At 42.1% G+C, this 23198-nt stretch overlaps 1 non-coding gene across 2 annotated transcripts in view; it reads right to left on the bottom strand.

Annotated features, from left to right (window-relative positions):
• The window catches only part of LOC114297964 (uncharacterized), a 36912-nt gene extending 14155 nt beyond the window's left edge, over positions 1-22757 (bottom strand). Inside the window, exons 1-5 of one of the 2 annotated variants that reach the window (XR_014341979.1) lie at positions 22318-22757; positions 20728-20841; positions 19685-19831; positions 18856-19507; positions 18380-18468 (exon numbers count right to left, since the gene is read on the bottom strand). This is a non-coding gene — a transcript (uncharacterized LOC114297964). The remainder of the gene's footprint in view (positions 1-18379; positions 18469-18855; positions 19508-19684; positions 19832-20727; positions 20842-22317) is intronic. The other variant, XR_014341980.1, reaches the window with a different exon arrangement.
• Positions 22758-23198: the final 441 nt, after the last annotated feature.

Here is a 23198-nt window from a genome sequence, read left to right as displayed (position 1 = left end):
CAATGGAACTGTTGAAGCTGACAGATTCTAATTTTCTCTTTCACAAATCAATGTGTTTCTATACCCATTAGTTTTGAGTGACTTTTACCCCAAAATTTTATGGCACTAAATATGAATTGATAAATTAACTGGTAAGAAAAGCATAATGGGGTCTCAAAGACTTACAACCTGTAACAAGCCCGCGGGGGACCTCGCTACAGCTCGGACTCGATTTGTGGTCATGGTTCTAAGTCTGAACCAAAGAGTCCAAATCCGGCAAATCGTTTTGAGAAAACTGATTTTTGAAAGAAGTGCCAAACATGGACTGCTTTGCCAGATACAGAGTCGCCACCTAAATATTTTATTTTGGGAAATTTAGGAAACCCTGACTCGGTGCCAAAAGGCCACGTGTCCGTCATCACCAAAGTTGCCTCGGCTCGGGAACTTGGGTACGATTGGGGAAGGTCACTTCGTGAGCACCCCCGCTCGCCCGATCAAAGATCGGCCTCTACTAACCATGATATCTATTTTTGAAAACATTGTGAGTTCTTATTCCGGTTATTAGCCTAGGTTACTATGTGATGTGCACAGCATACAAGTATAGACTGGATCGCCTGAATTGGAACAAAACATTTCATGTTTATTTTTGAAAGGTGGTTTGCTACTCGCAAGTAGGCTTAAAACATTTGATGATTTATTCCAATTTAAGTAACCCAACCTTTACCCACAGGCATTCAGGCAGTTATATCACATAAGCATATTGCCTCATGGTAAGCATGCTATCATGGCATTCACTCACACGCATGCAAGGATGCTAAAGCATAAAGCTTACCGGGTACTCCAAGCCAAAAAAGAAACTCGTTAGAAATCATGCATGAATCCTAAGTATACTGAAATGCCTAATGCAACACATGCAAGAATGCAAACTATAGCAGGCTCGGCTATTCTAAACATGGCATATGGAATGCTACAGCTAACACGTATTCAACATTGAAATTGAAATACAATGCAGTTAGTATGATGCGCCGAGCCCGATGCATGTAAAACAGATGAATGATGCAAACATGCTGTCATACTGTATGCTAATTTAAACATGCCCTAATCTAACCATCATAAACAGATAAATAAAAGGGAAGAAAGACGTGGGGTTGGAAGACATACATCACACTCACGCACACTTATTACAATTATACCCTCGCACAGAGGGTCCGAATAAATAATACAGTCCCAAATAAAAGAATATTACAGTCCAAATATTACAGTCCGAATAATATGCAAATTCCTAATTAATTAACAAATTAACTAAGAAAGTAAATAAAACTGGCGTGCAAGCCAGGGACCGCCTTGCTTCTGATGAATGATGTATGCCTGGACTGCCTTGCGCGGAAATCCACTGGGATGCCCCAATTAGCCTCTGTTTAGCAGTTATTCTTGGAAAGCGTGCCAGACTCCAAAAAGTTGCTGATTCTTCATTTTGCTGCAACAGAGAGCAGGAAAGGGGCATAGCAATGTATTTTCACAGATATATGCATGCCTCGATCCTCGTGCCATCAATCACGCATATCGATGCAAGATGGCAGAGGGGTCGAAATGTGCAACTCAATATGGAATGAATGCACATGAAAACACAACAAAACTTAACTCCATCATGGGTAATCCGGAGTGTCGGTGACTAGGGAATTGAGATACATTCTGTCACTCGGAGTACGAAATGCACCTCGTTTCCCGTGCCCGGGCTAACTCCTATTCCGAACACAATGCGATATGCATGACATGCATGAATGCAACCAAGATACAGCCTAGCATGCACAATGCTATGAAAATGAGATGCCTCGAAGTGCGTGCGCACGGGCACGCAAACCAAGAAAATGCATGAATGCGATCTAAGATACGGAGTATGCACAATGCTATGAAAATGAGATGCCTCGAAATGCGTGCACACGGGCACGCAAACCAAGAAAATGACATTCGCAATGCAAATGATTTGAAAATGCGATATGGGCTTACACTAATATGAGAGAGACTCAGCCACACTCACATAAGAGGCCGATGGATGAAAATGAAGTGCCTCGAAATGCGTGCACACGGGCACGCAAACCGAGGCAATGACATATGCAATGCAATGGCATGGAAATGGCATATAGAATGCAACATGGACTTATACCAACATGAGAGAGCCTCAGCCACACTCACATAAGAGGCCGATGGATGAAAATGAAGTGCCTCGAAATGCGTGCACACGGGCACGCAAACTGAGGCAATGGCATACGCAATGCAATGGCATGGAAATGGCATATAGAATGCAACATGGACTTATACTAACATGAGAGAGCCTCAGCCGCACTCACATAAGAGGCCGATGGATGAAAATGAAGTGCCTCGAAATACGTGCACACGGGCACGCAAACCGAGGCAATAGCATACGCAATGCAATGGCATGGAAATGGCATATAGAATGCAACATGGACTTATACTAACATGAGAGAGCCTCAGCCGCACTCACATAAGAGGCCGATGGATGAAAATAAAGTGCCTCGAAATGCGTGCACACGGGCACACAAACCGAGGCAATGGCATACGCAATGCAATGGCATGGAAATGGCATATAGAATGCAACATGGACTTATACTAACATGAGAGAGCCTCAGCCGCACTCACATAAGAGGCCGATGGATGAAAATGAAGTGCCTCGAAATGCGTGCACACGGGTACGCAAACCGAGGCAATGGCATACGCAATGCAATGGCATGGAAATGGCATATAGAATGCAACATGGACTTATACTAACATGGGAGAGCCTCAGCCGCACTCACATAAGAGGCCGATGGATGAAAATGAAGTGCCTCGAAATGCGTGCACACGGGCACGCAAACCGAGGCAATGGCATATGCAATGCAATATGGCTATGAAAACATGTTAATGGGATTGCAGCACTGAAAAGTGGGGGAAAACAGCCCCGAAATGAGGTGAAAACACACCCGATGCATGGAATAGTCCCGAAGCATGAATTTTGGGACCCGAAATGGCCTATAGCTATACCAAACATGCACAATATGGATATGCAATGAATAGACAGAAGCAAGGCAGCCCCAAAATTAGCATTTTACTAGTACAAAGCATGGCCAAACAGCAAGCAAAGATAGGGCAACAATGGCATGCAAAAATGGCCCTAAACATGAGGTTATGAAGCAAGTGGTATATGTAAAACACAAACTGAAAAATTCCCTTCTACAACATTGAAGAGGGACAAAAAATAAGCATATTTACAGAACTGTAAAAAACCCAAAAACAAACATAGACATGGATAAGCTTTTATGCAAGAAAAAGGGCCAAAAGGTGGCCAAAGAGGCAAGTGGTATATGCACAGCCCAAACTGAAAAATTCCCTTCTACAACATTGAAGAGGGACCAAAAATAAGCATATTTACACAACTGTAAAAACTCCAAAACAGTATACAAACATGCTAGAAATGCAATGCAAAATGAGGCTCAAAAGAGGCTATAACACAAAGTATGCAAAGCATTCACCAAACAGCCAAAGACCCTTAATAAAACATGTTAAGAAGGTCAAAATAAGACTATTTCTAAGCCTGTAAAAAGACCAAAAATAGAAGCATGATAGGCTGCCAAAGCATGCAAAAATGGGGACCAAAAGAGAGATATAACATGAAGTGACATATGGAGGTCCCAAACAGTGATGAGCCCTTCTTCAATGTTGAAGAGGGGCTCAAAATAAGCCTATTTACAGAACTGTAAAACGCCCAAAAATGGAAGCATAATGGGTTGCCAAAGCATGCAAGAAAATTGACATACAAGGGGATATTGAAGCAAGTGCAATATGGGGGCCTCAAACAGGGTTGAGCCCTTAATGAAACAAGAAAATGAGCTTAAAAGAAGGCCACTTTCAGTTTTGGTTGGAGCTCAACTCAGCAAGCATGTATGGCTTAAAGATGGTGCCAAAATGAGCTAGAAAAGAGGGCAATTGGACTTACCTTTGAAGACCAACACTTTTGTTGCTTCTTGGACCAGATTTGGTGACTCTAAGCTGCTGGAATCCCCTCCTTTGCTGCTGGAATGGAGTGGTGATGGTAGAGCTTGAAGATGATGAAGAAATGGAGCCCAAAACTTGAAGGAAATGGGGTGATATGTATCTATCTCCTCCAAGCAACTCTTGTAACCCTTTCTCTAAAGTTGGGAGGCTCTCTATAGGGATAAGAGATGGAGAGAAGAGTCTAGCCAAAGTGGAGGGAAAATGAGGCCTTTTTTCCCTCCAAAAGGGTCCCCCGGATGTAGATATTTTTGGGGTAAAACCAAGGCACAGCTGGAATGTACTCAACTTGAAGAAGCAGGCCGGCCTGACATTTTGGCTGCATGTGGCCGGCCGGCCACTTCCCCTAGCCGGCCGGTTAGGTCAAAGGAAAAAAGTGGCCGGCCACCCTCTAGAGTGAAGCCCCAGAAGTTAGCTTTCCAATGGCGTAAACCTTGCATTAAAATTCCTCATGTAGAAAAAGTTATGCCCTTTTCCGTGAAGCCGCGCAGATTCGGTCCAAGCGGACTTCAACCAACCACATCTCTCCCCCCCGGACTTGGACTTGGGTTATTCTTGAGTTCAAAATGAAGCCCTGGAAGTAATCGTTCCAATGGTGGTGGCCTCATATCTCAATTCCTCTTGTGCAAAGAGTTACGCCCGTTTCGGTGAAGCCGCGCAGATTTTTCTCCTTCCCGGATTCATGCTGAACCACTTTTGACCAAAAAGAAGTTGGCTTTTCAGCAAAATTGCTGGCCTCCCACCCTCCTACAAGCTTTCTAACAGTGAAAATAAGGTCTCCACCAAAAATGAGCCCAAACCGATGCAAAATGAAGGTTCGGGGGCCAAAACGCGCAGCCCGAGGCCCCGAAAACTGGCTGTTAGGCACCGGGAGTGGTGTTCGACCACGAAGTGGGTCTCTCAGACCTCAGTGTCCCTCAAAAGGGAGCAAATAATAAGTATGCCAAAAACCGGAGCAATAGGAGATGGTTAAGCGGTCCCGAACCGAGGCACACGGCCTGACGGCTCCGAAAACCGGGAACCGGACTCCGAAATGGGCAAAATGGCCCGCGGCCACAAAATGTAGCCCACGGCCACTAAGAGATGGTCTACAGGACCTCTTCCTCCTCTTAGGAAAAGAAACAGAGAAAACCGAGTCTGGTTCGCAAACCGAGGCAAGGCACAGAAGAGGGTTCGGAAGTCTGGAGGCAGGGCTCGCAGCCAAGACTCTGCAACTTCTGAACGAGCACGATATGCAAAATCACCGAGTGCTCAACTGGTGACGTCTGAGTCTTAAGGTCGGTCAAAAATGGGGTGTCTACAGTTGCCCCTCTTTGACAGAACTCGGAAGTCACAAATGACGGGAGTGAATGTCAAAGCCCAGAGACGACCCATTTTTGACAAGGCCGAAGACTTAGACAAAGCAGATAAGATAGACAAAGATGTGCCCGCAGGCAGGGGCAAAATGCAAATGATATGCCAGAAGATTTTGAAGATTGGGCTTATACGCTACGCGAGGCCGGTTTTGAAAGTTGGACTTATACGCTACGCGAAGCCGGTTATCACTCATGATCATGCAAAGAGAGCTGTAATGAAGCAATTATGCGAAATAAATGCAACATTTTAAGCGAATGCTAGGCAAGCAAGTAAACTCGAGCCAAACTACACTTCGTGCAGAAAGGATGTAAGAAAATTATGGAATTCTCACTGCAAATACAGTGTGCATGTGTGATAGATACACAGAGCAAACATGTGATTGATACACAAAAAGGTGAACACAAAGTGTGATAGATGCACTAAGTGAACAAGTATGATAGATACACAAAGCGAGAGTGTATGATTGATACACAAAAAGGTGAGCACAAAGTGTGATAGATGCACTAAGTGAGCAAAGCGAGTGTGTGATAGATACACTATTTGAGCAAAGTGTAATTGATATACAAAGGGTGAAGTGAGCAAAGTGTGATGGATACACACTAAAGGTGAACACAAAGTGTGATAGATGCACTTAGTGAACAAAGTATGATTGATATACTAAATGTGAACACGAAGTGAACACAAAGTGTGATAGATGCATTTAGTGAACAGAGTATGATGGATATACTAAAAGCGAACACAAAGTGTGATAGATGCACTATGTGAGCAAAGTGTGATTGATATACTAAAAGCGAACACAAAGTGTGATAGATGCACAATGTGAGCAAAGTATGATTGATATACCGAAAGTGAACACAAAGTGTGATAGATGCACAATGTGAGCAAAGTATGATTGATATACTGGAAGTGAACACAAAGTGTGATAGATGCACTTAGTGAACAGAGTATGATTGATATACTAAACGAATGAAGTGTGATTGATACACTAAATGAAAGAAGTGTGATTGATACACTAAATGAAAGAAGTGTGATTGATACACAAAATGAGAATGTATGTGATAGATGCACAAAAGTGAATGAAGAAAAGTGTGATAGATACACTAAAGAAATGATCTTCAACCAAACTTCTTTGAACGAACCGTACGTACGATATCGTGCATGAATGAGAAAGAAACTTGATAGGTACAATGCAATACAATGCATGATGTTTAATGAACGCAATAAACAAGCGTAGCGGCGCTTTAGAAAGCACCTCACGAGGTGAGTGGCGGTGAACCGCTCTTCTCCGATGGGGATCGCCCCTTGTGCTCTTCGAACACTTACCTTCAATCTTACAGTATAAAGGCTCTGAAATATTGACAAGGATTCTTCACGTAGAACACTTTGGATGTTGCCTTTCTTCCTGATCATATTCACAACTTTCCCTATTCTCCAACGGGGTGACAGACTAGGTTGGTTCAGTATCCAGAATTGAGGTGCATACACGCTATCTCAACCTATGGGGCTGCCATACAGATTTCAAGCCGAGGACATGCCTCTGGGTATTTAAACCAGACTTTAGTCCCGGAAATCCCGAACCTTTATGTTCTAGGCATCAGCCATTCGAACTCTAGTTTCCACCGTCGCAGTTGGTCTCCTAGGAACTCATTGCAAACATAGCCAAGATGCCTCTGGCAGGGAATGGTACTCAGGGAGAGCATTTGATCGCCATTCTGGCTTGAAGCAGACTTGATCTTGAGCTTGAGGTAGAGGCACAATCGTACTTCGGAGCATTGGCAAAACCTGAAGAGGTACACACGGAATGCAGTCTCTGAACTTACTGAAGTTGAAACAAACTCAGATGCTCGACATTTCCTCTTTTGCTTTTGCTTTGTAGTCTGGAACCCATATAGCTTCAGATAGGTCCTGATTTTTATTGTTCTGACATGACCTGGGTTGAACCTTGTGGTTTTATGAAAGAACGAATCTTGTTTTGCACAGATGTGGAGAATGGCATGGCACTCGGAGCACAAAACGATTTTATTTTAGAATTGGTAAATGAGTTTTTGACCGGGTATCGAGCCTACGATCGAGCACAGGAAAACGACTCAACAAGGAAATAAAAGGCACGCAACCTAGACACATCGAGTAACACTCGAAATGACTCAAAAACAAGAATCGAGACACAAAACAAAAGACACGACACACAGACGTGCACCGGGAGCCTGTTTCACCGGGTAGTGTTCCCCACCCTTTCTCATTTGTGGTTCTCTCATCACTCGGCCCTCAAGCTCTGTTTTTCTGAAAAAGCCCTCTTCTCACTTTTTCTCTCATCGTACATCTCTCTATTCTTCAATCTCTCGTTTTTCATCCCTCCCCTGGGTGGTTGATGGACGAACAACAAATTGTGGGCTCGCGCCCTTGGCGTTCTGCTAGATTCTCTTTCTTCTGCTCATAGCAGTGAGTTCCTCTCTCAGAGGGGTTGCGCTGCAACAGGATGTGTAGCAAATCGGCAGCTAACATCGGTTGATGATGCTCTGTTGGGGAATTCGGACGTGATCAGATCTGTCCAGATAAGGGAATGGAATATCTTGTCCCATTTCGGTTCGTGCTTCGCACTTGGCTTGATACCTCGTTGCTTGGGGGATGAGAGAGCTTTCAGCCCTTTGTTGTTAACTTCAGTTGTGCCCTATTCTGGCAGGTAGAGTGCCCTTCTTGGCAAGTATGTTGACAATGAGAAAGACAGGAAGCCTGACTCAACTGTGCCCCTAGTTCATCATTTTGACCATTTTTTGTTTTAGTTTTCTCCTAAAAATTTTGACCAAAATGAGAGTTAGATAAACATGCTTGTTCAATTTCCTGATTTAAAATCATGCAAGTTAGGCTGTGAGCACTGAAAATTTTCCTCTTTTGGGTCCAAGAAATGGTCCAGTTTTGAAAATGGGATACTTTTCAAGAAGATTTAGTCAACCCTAGTAAAAATTTTCAAAAACTATTTTTGCGAACGACCACTGCTCAACGATCACGGAACCTACTCTTGAGATGCACAATCTCAGATCCATAGCAATGGAAAATTGCCCCTTGTCTGAAGGACACTGCATGGCAACGGAAAGTTGCCCCTTGTTTGAAATGACACTGCGGCGTTCTGAATGGCAACGGAAAGTTGCCCCTTGTCTGGATAGCACCGCAGCGCATTGAATGGCAACGGAAAGTTGCCCCTTGTTTGAATGACACCGCGGTGCATTGAATGGCAACAGAAAGTTGCCCCTTGTTTGAATGGCACCGCAGCGCATTGTAGGCAGTCCTCAGAGCGACGAACACAACCAAACTCTCGGATACAGAGAAAGCGAAGATGATCAGAACCATCGCATGGACACAATCGAATTGTTTTACGGCTGGACTTCAGAATGAAGTTGCCTACGTATCCCAAAGATGGGAATCAAGCCTCACGTAGTTCGGGGTTAAGGTACACTCGGGTATTTAACCTCTCCCTTTTATGCTCTAACTTTTGCCAAGGCGCCCGTCGTGGGTTTTCGCCCTTGCGAGCTTTGTTCGTCTTTCTTTTTCAATTCATTTCATTTCTTTTCTTTTGATTTTCTTCTCTTTTTTTTTGTTCTTCTTTTTTTCATTCTTTGCATTTTGCTTTTTTTGTTCTTTTTTGTTCTTTTTCTTGCTCTAACTTTTGCCTGGGCCGCCCTTCCGGGTTTTCGGCCCAGCGAGCCTCTCAAGGGTAAAAGTGTAGCTTTGTCCATGCCAAATGGTTTTGAGATCCTGAAGTCATCTGAATCCAAGAGAGTGGCTGCTGTATCGATTTGCAGAAGGATCCGTCTTCGGCCCTTTTTGCACATCGGACATTTTCGCCCCTAGTTCGAGGGGTGTTTCTGTTCTAGCTTCGCAAGCTTCTTCTGACGAGGTCTTATCTTCTTGATCTGACTTTGGTGCCTCTTGCTCGAGGGCTGCTTCAAATCTAGCCACACAGGCCTCACATCGTAGTTGGCCATTGAACCTTCTGAACTCAAATTCAAGGTTTGGAAGCGAAAGGGGTTGAGTCTCGAGGCTGAGAGTGATCCTAGGCTGCATAATCTCAGGAGCGATTCCATACAGGTCTTCGCAGGACCGCGCAAAACATTTTGTTTTTGAAAGTTTTTAAGCAAATGACAAATCGCTCGCGCTGAAGATAGTGTGAAACCAGTTTGAATCAAGCCAGGGTCCTTGTCAGTACTCACGCTAACAAGCATGATTTCATTAAGGGCTTAGTACGCCTCTCTTTCTCTCAAATGATCAAAGTTTTGCAAATCCCGAGGAATTCCTTCCTCTTCGTTTTCACCACAGTGTTTAAAAAGTTTTGAAAAACTTAGGTCAATGCAATGATTCTAGGGCACAAGAGAGCAGGTGGAATGCACTGCCATTTCATTCAAACTTTCTGGCACAATTGGCACATGGCAGAAGTGAACACAGAAGTGCAAAAATTGCTACTGTTCATTCAAATCTGTCGGCACAACTGGCTCCCTGGCAGAAACAGACTCAAAACAAAATGAAAAGACAAACACAAAACAAAATGGTGACGCCCGAGGTGACATCCCCCGGAATCACCCGACTCCTATACAACAGGGCTGACTTGATACAACAAGATAGACCCAAAACAAAAAGAGACTGACTCAAAACAAAAAGACAGACTCAAAATAAAACAACAAGACTGACCCAATACCCAAGTCAGAACGCAAAATTAACAGCACTTGTACATTGCTCAAAACAGTGCATGCCATCCACCACAGTTGGAATAATCTGAACGCCATCCGCAGGTGGTTCATTCCTGGATTAGATCACATTATCCCCCCCACAAGTTCACCTATCAAGTGCCGATAGACTTTGCTGGACTGGCGCGGGGATGATCCCGTTGTCAAACAGATCTTGTACATCATGGCGCAGACGAAAGCAGTCGTCGGTAGTATGGCCTGTTTGCTGATGGTAGGCGCAGTACTTAGTCTGATCATGTTTTGCAGGGATAGGATTGGGTAGGGGCCGTTGTTCCAACCGTTTCAGATGCCCTTTCCGGATTAAGGCCTCTAAAGCTTTTGACAAAGGCATATAAAGCGGGGTGAAAACCCTTTTGACTCGAGGTGGGTACTTGGTTCCTTGTGAGCTACTTCCGGACGCACCGGTGAATGGGGTAGCTGTTTTTGATACGGTGGTAGCCACCATGCCCACATCAGAAGATCTTGCAGCTGCATCACCACTGGTGGTCGCATTCGAACTGCGGGAAAACGCCCTCCTGGGCTGCTCCTTCTCCTGGTCAAAGAGGCCCTGCTTCATAGCATCCTCGATCTGCACTCCCATCTCGTGTAAATCTGAGAAAGTAGGGAAGGGGATCACGATCATTTTCTGCATTAGCTTGGGCTGGAGATTGCGCACAATCATCCGAATTTGATCTTTGTCCGTTGGCCTAATGGTCATCATTGAGGCTTTGGCTCTCCAGCGGGTCACGAATTCTGAGAAGCTCTCCTTCGGCTCCTGCCTCATCGTCTCAAGATCACGGGTCGTAATCTCGATTTGGGTATTGTATGAATATTGTGCGACGAAGGCCTCGGCCATCTCCTCCCAGCTTTGTTTCACTAAATCCTCCAATTTGGCATACCAGGTGACTGCAATACCTGACAGGGTCCTGCCAAAAAGGGAGAGCTTCTGTAATCTTGTCAAACCCATCGGGCGCAAAACATCTGAAAACAAGCTCAAGTGGACCATGGGATCTCCTGACCCGTCAAAACGGTCGATGTGAGGCATCTTAAACCTGTCCGGCAGAGTTACAGCTGCGTCGGTGTACCCGTCTTCAATGCCCGGGATGGACTTTACCCCCTGGGATTTCTTGAACAGCTTTTCAAGCTTGCTCAACTTCAACGCTGTGGGGTCAACCTCGAACTCGGAGGGAGAGTCCGGTAGATTGGTAGGTGTTTTCGATAGTTGAGGTAAAATTGGGGGCAGAGCCGGCCCTACCGGAATGTCCGTACCTTCCTGGACATTTGGCGTCTCCCCAGGTGCTGGAACTCCTGCTGGGGGAGGAACTTGTTATGAAGCGGACGCGCCGCTTTGCTGTTGCAGCTTGGTGATGAGCTCGGCTTGCTGGGCCATGATTGCAGCTTGCTGTTTGGCAAATTCCTCCTGACGGGCAGCATCCTGCTGCATGAGTTTCATACTCTCTTGCATCTGGCGCATCATTGCCTCCATCTCTGATGTGTTTGGCTGATCCATCTGACTGGTTGGTATCTATCCCTGCAGTAGAAACTGAGACCTCAACCTGACTGTTCACTGGTGGGGTGGATAAGGGCCACTGACCTGGTAACTGCTGAACCGGTGATTTGTACCCGACTAGCCCTTTTACCCTGCCTCTGGCAAAGGAACACTGATTGCCCTTGAACTGAGTCTCTGACCTGACAAAGTCTATCAGCACAAGTTCGATGAACCTCGGGGATATCGGAGCCTTCTGAAGCTATGGTTCCCAGACTACCTAGCAAAAGAGAAAACAGACAGCATCTTAGCCTGATTCCATCTGAACTGATACGCGCATAGTTGAATGAGTGTGCCCTCTACTGAATTCTGCCCCAAAATTCTACCCCAAGTCTGAGTCTGATACCCACAGGTAAAGCTGACTGCGAAATACTGATAGTAATGCCCGCAGGCCTGATGCCCAGACTTGCAAACTGATACATGCATTCCTGTAGAGACGCACTCTAAAGCACATAGCAGACAAGTGAGAGCCAAAACACCCCTATGAAGGGGTAGGGTTTCCCTGTCCTATTTTGTCAGGAGCTAGGGTTTCACTACGCACACAGCGGTTTTCAAAGAACCTATAAACGGGTAAGCAACCTGTCCTAGTTTGGAATGGTCACTATGGATCCGAATATGCACTAGGTCGAATGGTCAAAGAGGGTGCCCCGGAAAAACCGGGGTTCATGTTCCCATACTGGCAGAGCCCACAACCGGTCAGCCTTATGGTCATGCCTTGACAAGAGAAGCCTCCGGCAAACCGTTCAGGAATAGCAGATGGCAAACACGGTGTCCTAGGCGCACCAATGCAAATGCAATGCAAAGAAACACTCAAGTGTAGTCAAAAACAGATATCATGAGTTCGAGTCAAGTTCTCTGAATCCCCAGCAGAGTCGCCAGAAATTGTAACAAGCCCGCGGGGGACCTCGCTACAGCTCAGACTCGATTTGTGGTCACGGTTCTAAGTCTGAACCAAAGAGTCCAAATCCGGCAAATCGTTTTGAGAAAACTGATTTTTGAAAGAAGTGCCAAACATGGACTGCTTTGCCAGATACAGAGTCGCCACCTAAATATTTTATTTTGGGAAATTTAGGAAACCCTGACTCGGTGCCAAAAGGCCACGTGTCCGTCATCACCAAAGTTGCCTCGGCTCGGGAACTTGGGTACGATTGGGGAAGGTCACTTCGTGAGCACCCCCGCTCGCCCGATCAAAGATCGGCCTCTACTAACCATGATATCTATTTTTGAAAACATTGTGAGTTCTTATTCCGGTTATTAGCCTAGGTTACTATGTGATGTGCACAGCATACAAGTATAGACTGGATCGCCTGAATTGGAACAAAACATTTCATGTTTATATTTGAAAGGTGGTTTGCTACTCGCAAGTAGGCTTAAAACATTTGATGATTTATTCCAATTTAAGTAACCCAACCTTCACCCACAGACATTCAAGCAGTTATATCACATAAGCATATTGCCTCATGGTAAGCATGCTATCATGGCATTCACTCACACGCATGCAAGGATGCTAAAGCATAAAGCTTACCGGGTACTCAAAGCCAAAAAAGAAACTCATTAGAAATCATGCATGAATCCTAAGTATACTGAAATGCCTAATGCAACACATGCAAGAATGCAAACTATAGCAGGCCCGGCTATTCTAAACATGGCATATGGAATGCTACAGCTAACATGTATTCAACTTTGAAATTGAAATACAATGCAGTTAGTATGATGCGCCGAGCACAATGCATGTAAAACAGATGAATGATGCAAACATGCTGTCATACTGTATGCTAATTTAAACATGCCCTAATCTAACCATCATAAGCAGATAAATAAAAGGGAAGAAAGACGTGGGGTTGGAAGACATACATCACACTCACGCACACTTATTACAATTATGCCCTCGCACAGAGGGTCCAAATAAATAATACAGTTCCAAATAAAAGAATATTACAGTCCAAATATTACAGTCCGAATAATATACAAATTCCTAATTAATTAACAAATTAACTAAGAAAGTAAATAAAACTGGCGTGCAAGCCAGGGACCGCCTTGCTTCTGATGAATGATGTATGCCTGGGCTGCCTTGCGCGGAAATCCACTGGGATGCCCCAATTAGCCTCTGTTTAGCAGTTATTCTTGGAAAGCGTGCCAGACTCTGAAAAGTTGCTGATTCTTCATTTTGCTGCAACAGAGAGCAGGAAAGGGGCATAGCAATGTATTTTCACAGATATATGCATGCCTCGATCCTCGTGCCATCCATCACGCATATCGATGCATGATGGCAGAGGGGTCGAAATGTGCAACTCAATATGGAATGAATGCACATGAAAACACAACAAAACCTAACTCCATCATGGGTAATCCAGAGTGTCGGTGACTAGGGAATTGAGATACATTCCGTCACTCGGAGTACGAAATGCACCTCGTTTCCCGTGCCCGGGCTAACTCCTATTCCGAACACAATGCGATATGCATGACATGCATGAATGCAACTAAGATACAACCTAGCATGCACAATGCTATGAAAATAAGATGCCTCGAAGTGCGTGTGCACGGGCACGCAAACCAAGAAAATGCATGAATGCGATCTAAGATACGGAGTATGCTCAATGCTATGGAAATGAGATGCCTCGAAATGCGTTCACACGGGCACACAAACCATGAAAATGACATACGCAATGCAAATGATATGAAAATGCGATATGGGCTTACACTAATATGAGAGAGACTCAGCCACACTCACATAAGAGGCCGATGGATGAAAATGAAGTGCCTCAAAATGCGTGCACACGGGCACGCAAACCGAGACAATGGAATATGCAATGCAATGGCATGGAAATGGCATATAGAATGCAACATGGACTTATACTAACATGAGAGAGCCTCAGCCACACTCACATAAGAGGCCGATGGATGAAAATGAAGTGCCTCGAAATGCGTGCACACGGGCACGCAAACCGAGGCAATGGCATACGCAATGCAATGGCATATAGAATGCAACATGGACTTATACTAACATGAGAGAGCCTCAGCCGCACTCACATAAGAGGCCGATGGATGAAAATGAAGTGCCTCAAAATGCGTGCACACGGGCACGCAAACCGAGGCAATGGCATACGCAATGCAATGGCATGGAAATGGCATATAGAATGCAACATGGACTTATACTAACATGAGAGAGCCTTAGCCGCACTCACATAAGAGGCCGATGGATGAAAATAAAGTGCCTCGAAATGCGTGCACACGGGTACGCAAACCGAGGCAATGGCATACGCAATGCAATGGCATGGAAATGGCATATAGAATGCAACATGGACTTATACTAACATGAGAGAGCCTCAGCCGCACTCACATAAGAGGCCGATGGATGAAAATGAAGTGCCTCGAAATGCGTGCACACGGGTACGCAAACCGAGGTAATGGCATACGCAATGCAATGGCATGGAAATGGCATATAGAATGCAACATGGACTTATACTAACATGGGAGAGCCTCAGCCGCACTCACATAAGAGGCCGATGGATGAAAATGTAGTGCCTCGAAATGCGTGCACACGGGCACGCAAACCGAGGCAATGGCATATGCAATGCAATATGGCTATGCAAACATGTTAATGGGATTGCAGCACTGAAAAGTGGGGGAAAACAGCCCCGAAATGAGGTGAAAACACACCCGATGCATGGAATAGTCCCGAAGCATGAATTTTGGGACCCGAAATGGCCTATAGCTATACCAAACATGCACAATATGGATATGCAATGAATAGACAGAAGCAAGGCAGCCCCAAAATTAGCATTTTACTAGTACAAAGCATGGCCAAACAGCAAGCAAAGATAGGGCAACAATGGCATGCAAAAATGGCCCTAAACATGAGGTTATGAAGCAAGTGGTATATGTAAAACCCAAACTGAAAAATTCCCTTCTACAACATTGAAGAGGGACAAAAAATAAGCATATTTACAGAACTGTAAAAAACCCAAAAACAAACATAGACATGGCTAAGCTTTTGTGCAAGAAAAAGGGCCAAAAGGTGGCCAAAGAGGCAAGTGGTATATGCACAGCCCAAACTGAAAAATTCCCTTCTACAACATTGAAGAGGGACCAAAAATAAGCATATTTACACAACTGTAAAAACTCCAAAACAGTATACAAACATGCTAGAAATGCAATGCAAAATGAGGCTCAAAAGAGGCTATAACACAAAGTATGTAAAGCATTCACCAAACAGCCAAAGACCCTTAATGAAACATGTTAAGAAGGTCAAAATAAGACTATTTCTAGGCCTGTAAAAAGACCAAAAACAGAAGCATGATAGGCTGCCAAAGCATGCAAAAATGGGGACCAAAAGAGAGATATAACATGAAGTGACATATGGAGGTCCCAAACAGTGATGAGCCCTTCTTCAATGTTGAAGAGGGGCTCAAAATAAGCCTATTTACATAACTGTAAAACGCCCAAAAATGGAAGCATAATGGGTTGCCAAAGCATGCAAGAAAATTGACACACAAGGGGATATTGAAGCAAGTGCAATATGGGAGCCTCAAACAGGGTTGAGCCCTTAATGAAACAAGAAAATGAGCTTAAAAGAAGGCCACTTCCAGTTTTGGTCGGAGCTCAACTCAGCAAGCATGTATGGCTTAAAGATGGTGCCAAAATGAGCTAGAAAAGAGGGCAATTGGACTTACCTTTGAAGACCAACACTTTTGTTGCTTCTTGGACTAGATTTGGTGACTCTAAGCTGCTGGAATCCCCTCCTTTGCTGCTGGAATGGAGTGGTGATGGTAGAGCTTGAAGATGATGAAGAAATGGAGCCCAAAACTTGAAGGAAATGGGGTGATATGTATCTATCTCCTCCAAGCAACTCTTGTAACCCTTTCTCTAAAGTTGGGAGGCTCTCTATAGGGATAAGAGATGGAGAGAAGAGTCTAGCCAAAGTGGAGGGAAAATGAGGCCTTTTTCCCTCCAAAAGGGTCCCCCGGATGTAGATATTTTTGGGGGAAAACCAAGGCACAGCTGGAATGTACTCAACCTGAAGAAGCAGGCCGGCCTGACATTTTGGCTGCAGGTGGCCGGCCGGCCACTTCGCCTAGTCGGCCGGCTAGGTCAAAGGAAAAAAGTGGCCGGCCACCCCCTAGGGTGAAGCCCCAGAAGTTAGCTTTCCAATGGCGTAAACCTTGCATTAAAATTCCTTCTGTAGAAAAAGTTATGCCCTTTTTCGTGAAGCCGCGCAGATTCGGTCCAAGCGGACTTCAACCAACCACATATCTCCCGCCCGGACTTGGACTTGGGATATTCTTGAGTGAAAAATGAAGCCCTGGAAGTAAGCTTTCCAATGGTGGTGGCCTCATATCTTAATTCCTCTTGTGCAAAGAGTTACGCCCATTTCGGTGAAGCCACGCAGATTTTTCTCCTTCCCGGATTCATGCTGAACCACTTTTGACCAAAAAGAAGTTGGCTTTTCAGCAAAATTACTGGCCTCCCACCCTCCTACAAGCTTTCTAACAGTGAAAATAAGGTCTCCACCAAAAATGAGCCCAAACCGATGCAAAATGAAGGTTCGGGGGCTAAAACCTGCAGCCCGAGGCCCCGAAAACTGGCTGTTAGGCACCGGGAGTGGTGTTCGATCACGAAGTGGGTCTCTCAGACCTCAGTGTCCCTCAAAAGGGAGCAAATAAGAAGTATGCCAAAAACCGGAGCAATTGGAGATGGTTAAGCGGTCCCGAACCGAGGCACACGGCCTGACGGCTCCGAAAACCGGGAACCGGACTCCGAAATGGGCAAAATGGCCCGCGACCACAAAATGTAGCCCACGGCCACTAAGAGATGGTCTACAGGACCTCTTCCTCCTCTCAGGAAAAGAAACAGAGAAAACCGAGTCTGGTTCGCAAACCGAGGCAAGGCACAGAAGAGGGTTTGGAAGTCCGGAGGCAGGGCTCGCAGCCAAGACTCTGTAACTTCTGAACGAGCACGATATGCAAAATCACCGAGTGCTCAACTGGTGACGTCTGAGTCTTAAGGTCGGTCAAAAATGAGGTGTCTACACAACCATATCGCCTTCCTCACCCATAGCAACAGCTGCACATACAGCTACCCATCTTATATCATGGAAGAAAAGCTTGTGCCCATTAGGAAGAGGTTGATAGCAATCATTCTCTCCATGTTTCAAAATCTTTTCATAAATTTTTTTTAGAAACAACCCCCTTTCTAGAAAAATTTCAAAAACTGTTTTAGCACAGAACGAAAACTAGGTGTTTTGAACTTTATGGGGTGTTTTGGGAAGTTGGTTAAAAGTTGACTTTTGACTTTTTACCAAGTTTTTTTGACTTTTTTGGAAGTGATTTGGGAAGTTGGTAAAAAACTGACTTTTTTGATTTTTGATTTAATATTTTTTAAAAGTGTCACATCACTCTAAAATGACCAAAATATCCCTATTAACATTTATTTTTAACTTTTTCACTTTTTTTTTCATAGGCCCAAACTGTAATTTCAGTGTTACGTTTTGGGAAGTTGCCAAATGCATAAAGTGGCGTTTTGGGGCAGGAGCGTTTTTTGAACCTGGATGCAAAACCTGGCGTTTTGCCGTGCTTCCCAAAACGGCACTATATTGTATTCATTTCTCAAATCACAAAGAAAAAAAAATAAAATGAAGGCATTTGGATCATATTTTTGGAGACCAAAACTTTCTAGTTTCCAGTAGATCAATCAATCAAGTAGCTTTAATCTAAAATTGAGGAATTCATGAACCAACCTGGATGGTTTTATGATTCCATTGACATCGTGAAGTATCTTGATAACCCTTTTCTTAGATCAAGAAAGCCCAACCATTCCAATGATTCCCTACTCACATTACAATTCAACATAAAGAGAACAATCTTCAGATATCACATTATTAAATTTAAGATGATACACTACACTCACAGAAAGTTTTTTAAGAGAAAATAAGCAATTTTCTGCATAGTTTTCAATCCACACAGCAGATATTTGAATTTTACATGTGCTTTTAGTGATAATTTCTGTGAAATGGTAAAATAAGAACAAAACTCTCTGCTTTTTTTTTTACCCAAACAACCATTTCAAAATTCACAAGACATCAAAGAGTAATTTGAATTGCATCTTGAAGTTGAACATAGTGTGAGTCTGACTGAATTCATATGGGGAAAAAAAAAACAAACAAACAAACAAACAAAAATGAGTGTGAGAAATAGAAGAGGAAAGTAGTAGTACCTCCATAGCATTCATGGTGGAATTGAGGAAAGTTGGAAGAGCTCTAGACCCAAGATCATCAAAAACAGAATGGATCCGATAAATCCATATACCAGAGTTCAAATTTTAATTTCTTGATGAGATTGAGAACTAAATACATGATATGACCAAACCAATGTAAAAGGTAAAAGGTACAATAGATTTTTAATTACCTAATATGCTCCTGCTTCTTTGCCAGAGTAAACCTATTTTTTTGGAGATTAGTCACTAGAGTAACTGGTAAAAACGAAGGTTTTTTTATTGACTATCACTTGGCAACACAATTTCACTTGAACATGTGTGTTTAATTACCTAATAATTGCTCTTTATGTAGTAAAGTGGAGAACAAACCTTTAATGCCAACTAAAAGCTACTATTCACAAATAGATATATATATATATATATATATATCTGTGCATGTACATTCAAAAGAAAAAGGCCAACTATGACTAAAATGTGTATTTTTTTAGACAGATAGGGCTGTTTGGTTTAAAAGAAAGAAAACTAATAAAAAAGGAACTAGGTGGAGAAGAAATATCTGAATGCAAAACAGAGTCAAAAAAGCAAAACTTCTCTCTTTTACATTACACCCCTCCAACTTAGCAGCTAAGCACATAATAGTAGTAGTCTCACCCTGCACACATACAACACACACACACACACACACACACACACACACACACACAAAATACCAAACTGTAAACAAAAAATTTAATAAATTCTTCATAGCAAGAGGAATATTTTCATTTTGAAAATTAAAAAAACAGAGAAAAAAAGCAGAAAACAGAGCAGTAGAAGGTTGGAAACTAACCTCATCATCATCCTCCATACTTGTTTTCTCGCTTCTTAAAAGCTGATTTTAGAAACAACAAACAGGCAATTCCAAGCCCAAAACCAGCCACTCCTCCCACCACAATAGCTACTGTCCTTTGTGTATTTTGTGGGTTTTGCCCTGTCCCTACACACCCACATCAAACACCATACAGTATTTAAAACTTGACTTACTTTTACAAATCAGAGGAGAGAGTAAGACAGAGAGGAGAGAGAAATAGATATTCCCATTAACAGTCTTTGTTTGAATTGATTGATTTGTTGAGAAATCGATAAGAAACAAACAAACAAAAACAAAAACTCTTCTGTCATGAAAAATAGAAAGAAAATGATCAATTATGGATTTCATTTATCACCAAAAACAGCGAAATTGGTTGAAAAATAAACTGATTGATTATGTATTAATACAAAAGATTACCCACTAAAATATAAAGAAAAAAATAAATATATCACATACTCCTTTCGTATTCATCAAAACAAAAGCACCAAAGCACATAAAACAGAAAGTTCAATCATTTCTTTTATTTTCTCATTCCCCAATCCAAACAATTCAAACAGAGAGTAATAAATGTAGCAACATATAAATGCATCTATCTATATAAATTTCATATTGAAAGTACAAGTTCATATTGAGAAATGTATCTCCACTTTACTACATAAATAGAAATTCTTTATCATATTGAAAGTCGAGCACTCAAGAAAGTACAAGTTCATAAAGTGATACAAGCATTACAGCCTGTCATACGAACCATTCAGATCAGTGTGGCAACCCTTGGAATCACATCACAAAGCCTTGAAACATAAAGCACAATCATTACATGATGCTATAAAACCATTTGGGAGCAAGAGCACCTGCCCTGTATCCACATTTACATCCTTCAATGAGATAAGGAACATATATTGGCTTCATTGCTCGTTTTGAATGCAATCAAGAACATAGCTCAAAACAAAAACAAAAACAAAAATTTGTATATAGGAACAAAAAATCTAGGATTCAGAAGCAGAAATGGATACCAATTTTACCTTTCTAGATCCCACCAGTTTTCAAAACAGGTCCATCTTGAGGAAAGAAAAGCATCGGCAGGAACTTTGCACGACTTAAAACAGTCTTCACATTGAGCCCATTGGATCTTTTCACTGACACAGTTTCAAAACAGCATTGGTATTTACTTGGCCCAAAACGATGTAGACACAATAACAAGTCCATTTAAAAGTTGTAACAAGACCTTGAGATATGGTATAGTATTAAGAAATATAAATGAAATTCAGTTTCAAGACAAAAGAATGAAAGAACTAATGTTACATTCCTAAAATGGAGACCAAATATGGATGAAAGTTGTACCAAATGCCCATTATTAGCAAATATGGTGCTATTAACTTTATTTTATTGGCTGCAAATACGGTGAAATTGTTAACAGGCATCGATCTTGTTAGATTTCCATATTTCTAATTAGATAACCAATCATTGTTTCAAATTAGATTTCAAATATAATTCTAAAATGCTCATCTTTGAGAAAAAACTAACGTCAATCATTTTTTATTTTTTATTTTTTTAAGAAGGTAACGAAACAACTGTCATGCCATTTGAACTGCTCGTAGGTAGTAATTCAAAGCTGGGACAATGGAGTTCCTACACTAGTATGATCCCTAAGACAATGGAGAACCTACTACACTACAATGCAGTCACAAGAACTCATGACAATAACCAATTAGTGATCCCTAAGACAAAGGTAGCCTTTATATAGTCACTGTAAAGTCCCTTTCTCTAGTAATAGTATGCATTGTAGTAAACAGCTACTTGGTCATATCATGGCAAACAATATGCTGTGAAGACCAGCCATGATCTTGCTCCCATTATTTGCACAACTACCGTGCACGTAAATACAGAGTCTCTAACAAGGTAGCCCACTTAAAAGAGTATTTTTCTGAACTGATTCATATTAAAACCATGTTTAAAATTCTAAACTAAATCTCCGCAGATTATTGCTCCTAACAAACAAATTAATCGTTACAAACAACTCTGCACTCAGTTCTGATACAAATTAAAAAAGAAGTACATTCAACATAAAAATTTCAAGTTCTAAACTTTTCTTTAACAATGAGATTCTTATTTTATTTTATTTTTTATTTGTAGTCTCTGCATTCGAAGAAAAAAATAAGAATTAATTTAAAATAGATTATCACACATCGCTCGAATACATTCTCAATACAAAGTCAACCAAAACACCACAAATCCAAGGCAAGAAAAGCGTGCAATACAAAATACAACACATTTAACCGGAAAAGAAAAAAAAAACAAAAAACAAATTGACTCCAATGACATCAAAAAAATAGTGAAAATACAAACAGATGGGAAAAAAAATTTCAAATCATAAACATATTTTTTGAATGAAAAATCTCAGATCTGAAACATATGTCTTTGAATAAGAAATTTCAAATCTCAAACATATTTTTGAATGAGAAATCTCAGATCTCAAACATATATTTTTGAATGAGAAAACTCAGATCTGAAATCTTAAACATATGTAAACCCTAGGAGAAGAATCGACGGAACGAAGAGCTTGAGAGAGAGAGAGAGAAAATGAAATTGAGATTGTAGACGGTAGTGCTCACCTTAGTCAACGATGCAGATGGTGGTGGCGGTGGAGCTTCGAAATCGAGAGAGAGAGAGAGAGAGAGAAAGAACTTCGAAGTCGAAATCACTCTGAGATTGGATCTGAGATGAAACCGAGCCGCAGAAGGTTGAATCGTAATCTCTGAGACTGAAGGGTTTAGAGAGAGAGCGAGCGATCGAGTGAGTGAGTGAGATTTGAGGGATTGGTTTCTCTGACTCTGAATGTTTCCCAGATTCAAAATGAGGTAGCAGAGAGAGAGAGAGAGAAAAAGGTTCTAATTCTCATAGAGCTACAGAGAGAAGGGGAGGAATATTAGTGTAACACACGTGAAGGCATTTTAAAAACGACTTCTATTCCTTAAACGGCACCGTTTTAATCAAAATAAAATGCGACGTTTATAAAACGTCGTTAAAGGTTAGAAACAGTGGTGTTTATAAAAACGTCACTAAATAAACGCCGTTAAATTGTATATTTCCTGCAGTGATATGTATATATTTTTAAAATCAAATCAATAGTAAAATAAATTCTCTCTTCTTTTAATGGTTGTACTGGATGGCTCAATGAATATTCATCTGTGACGGTATTGGAATTAATATTGAATATCTTTCATAACGACCAACTTGACTTGGTTTTAGGAAAAATTATTGGAAAAGACTATGGTATACCTTATAATTTAAAAAGAAAATGGTGTAATTTCACATTTTTGAGTCATAACTAAAATAAATAAATAAAAAAAAACTTAAAAAAAAAAGTCATAAGCAAACACTACATAAGACATAACTAAATATATCAAAATAATGTCATAACTAAAGAAAAAAATAACATAACTAATGGTGCATCTAGTAAAGGGTGCGTACTGTAGATTTTTCAAAAATTATA

This window comes from Camellia sinensis, chromosome 10 (assembly GCF_055761805.1).
Source record: "Camellia sinensis isolate YWXY chromosome 10, ASM5576180v1, whole genome shotgun sequence".
In the NCBI taxonomy this organism is placed as follows: Eukaryota; Viridiplantae; Streptophyta; class Magnoliopsida; order Ericales; family Theaceae; genus Camellia; species Camellia sinensis.
Note: the sequence above shows the minus strand (reverse complement) of the source record. Positions and strands in the feature narration are given on the sequence as shown.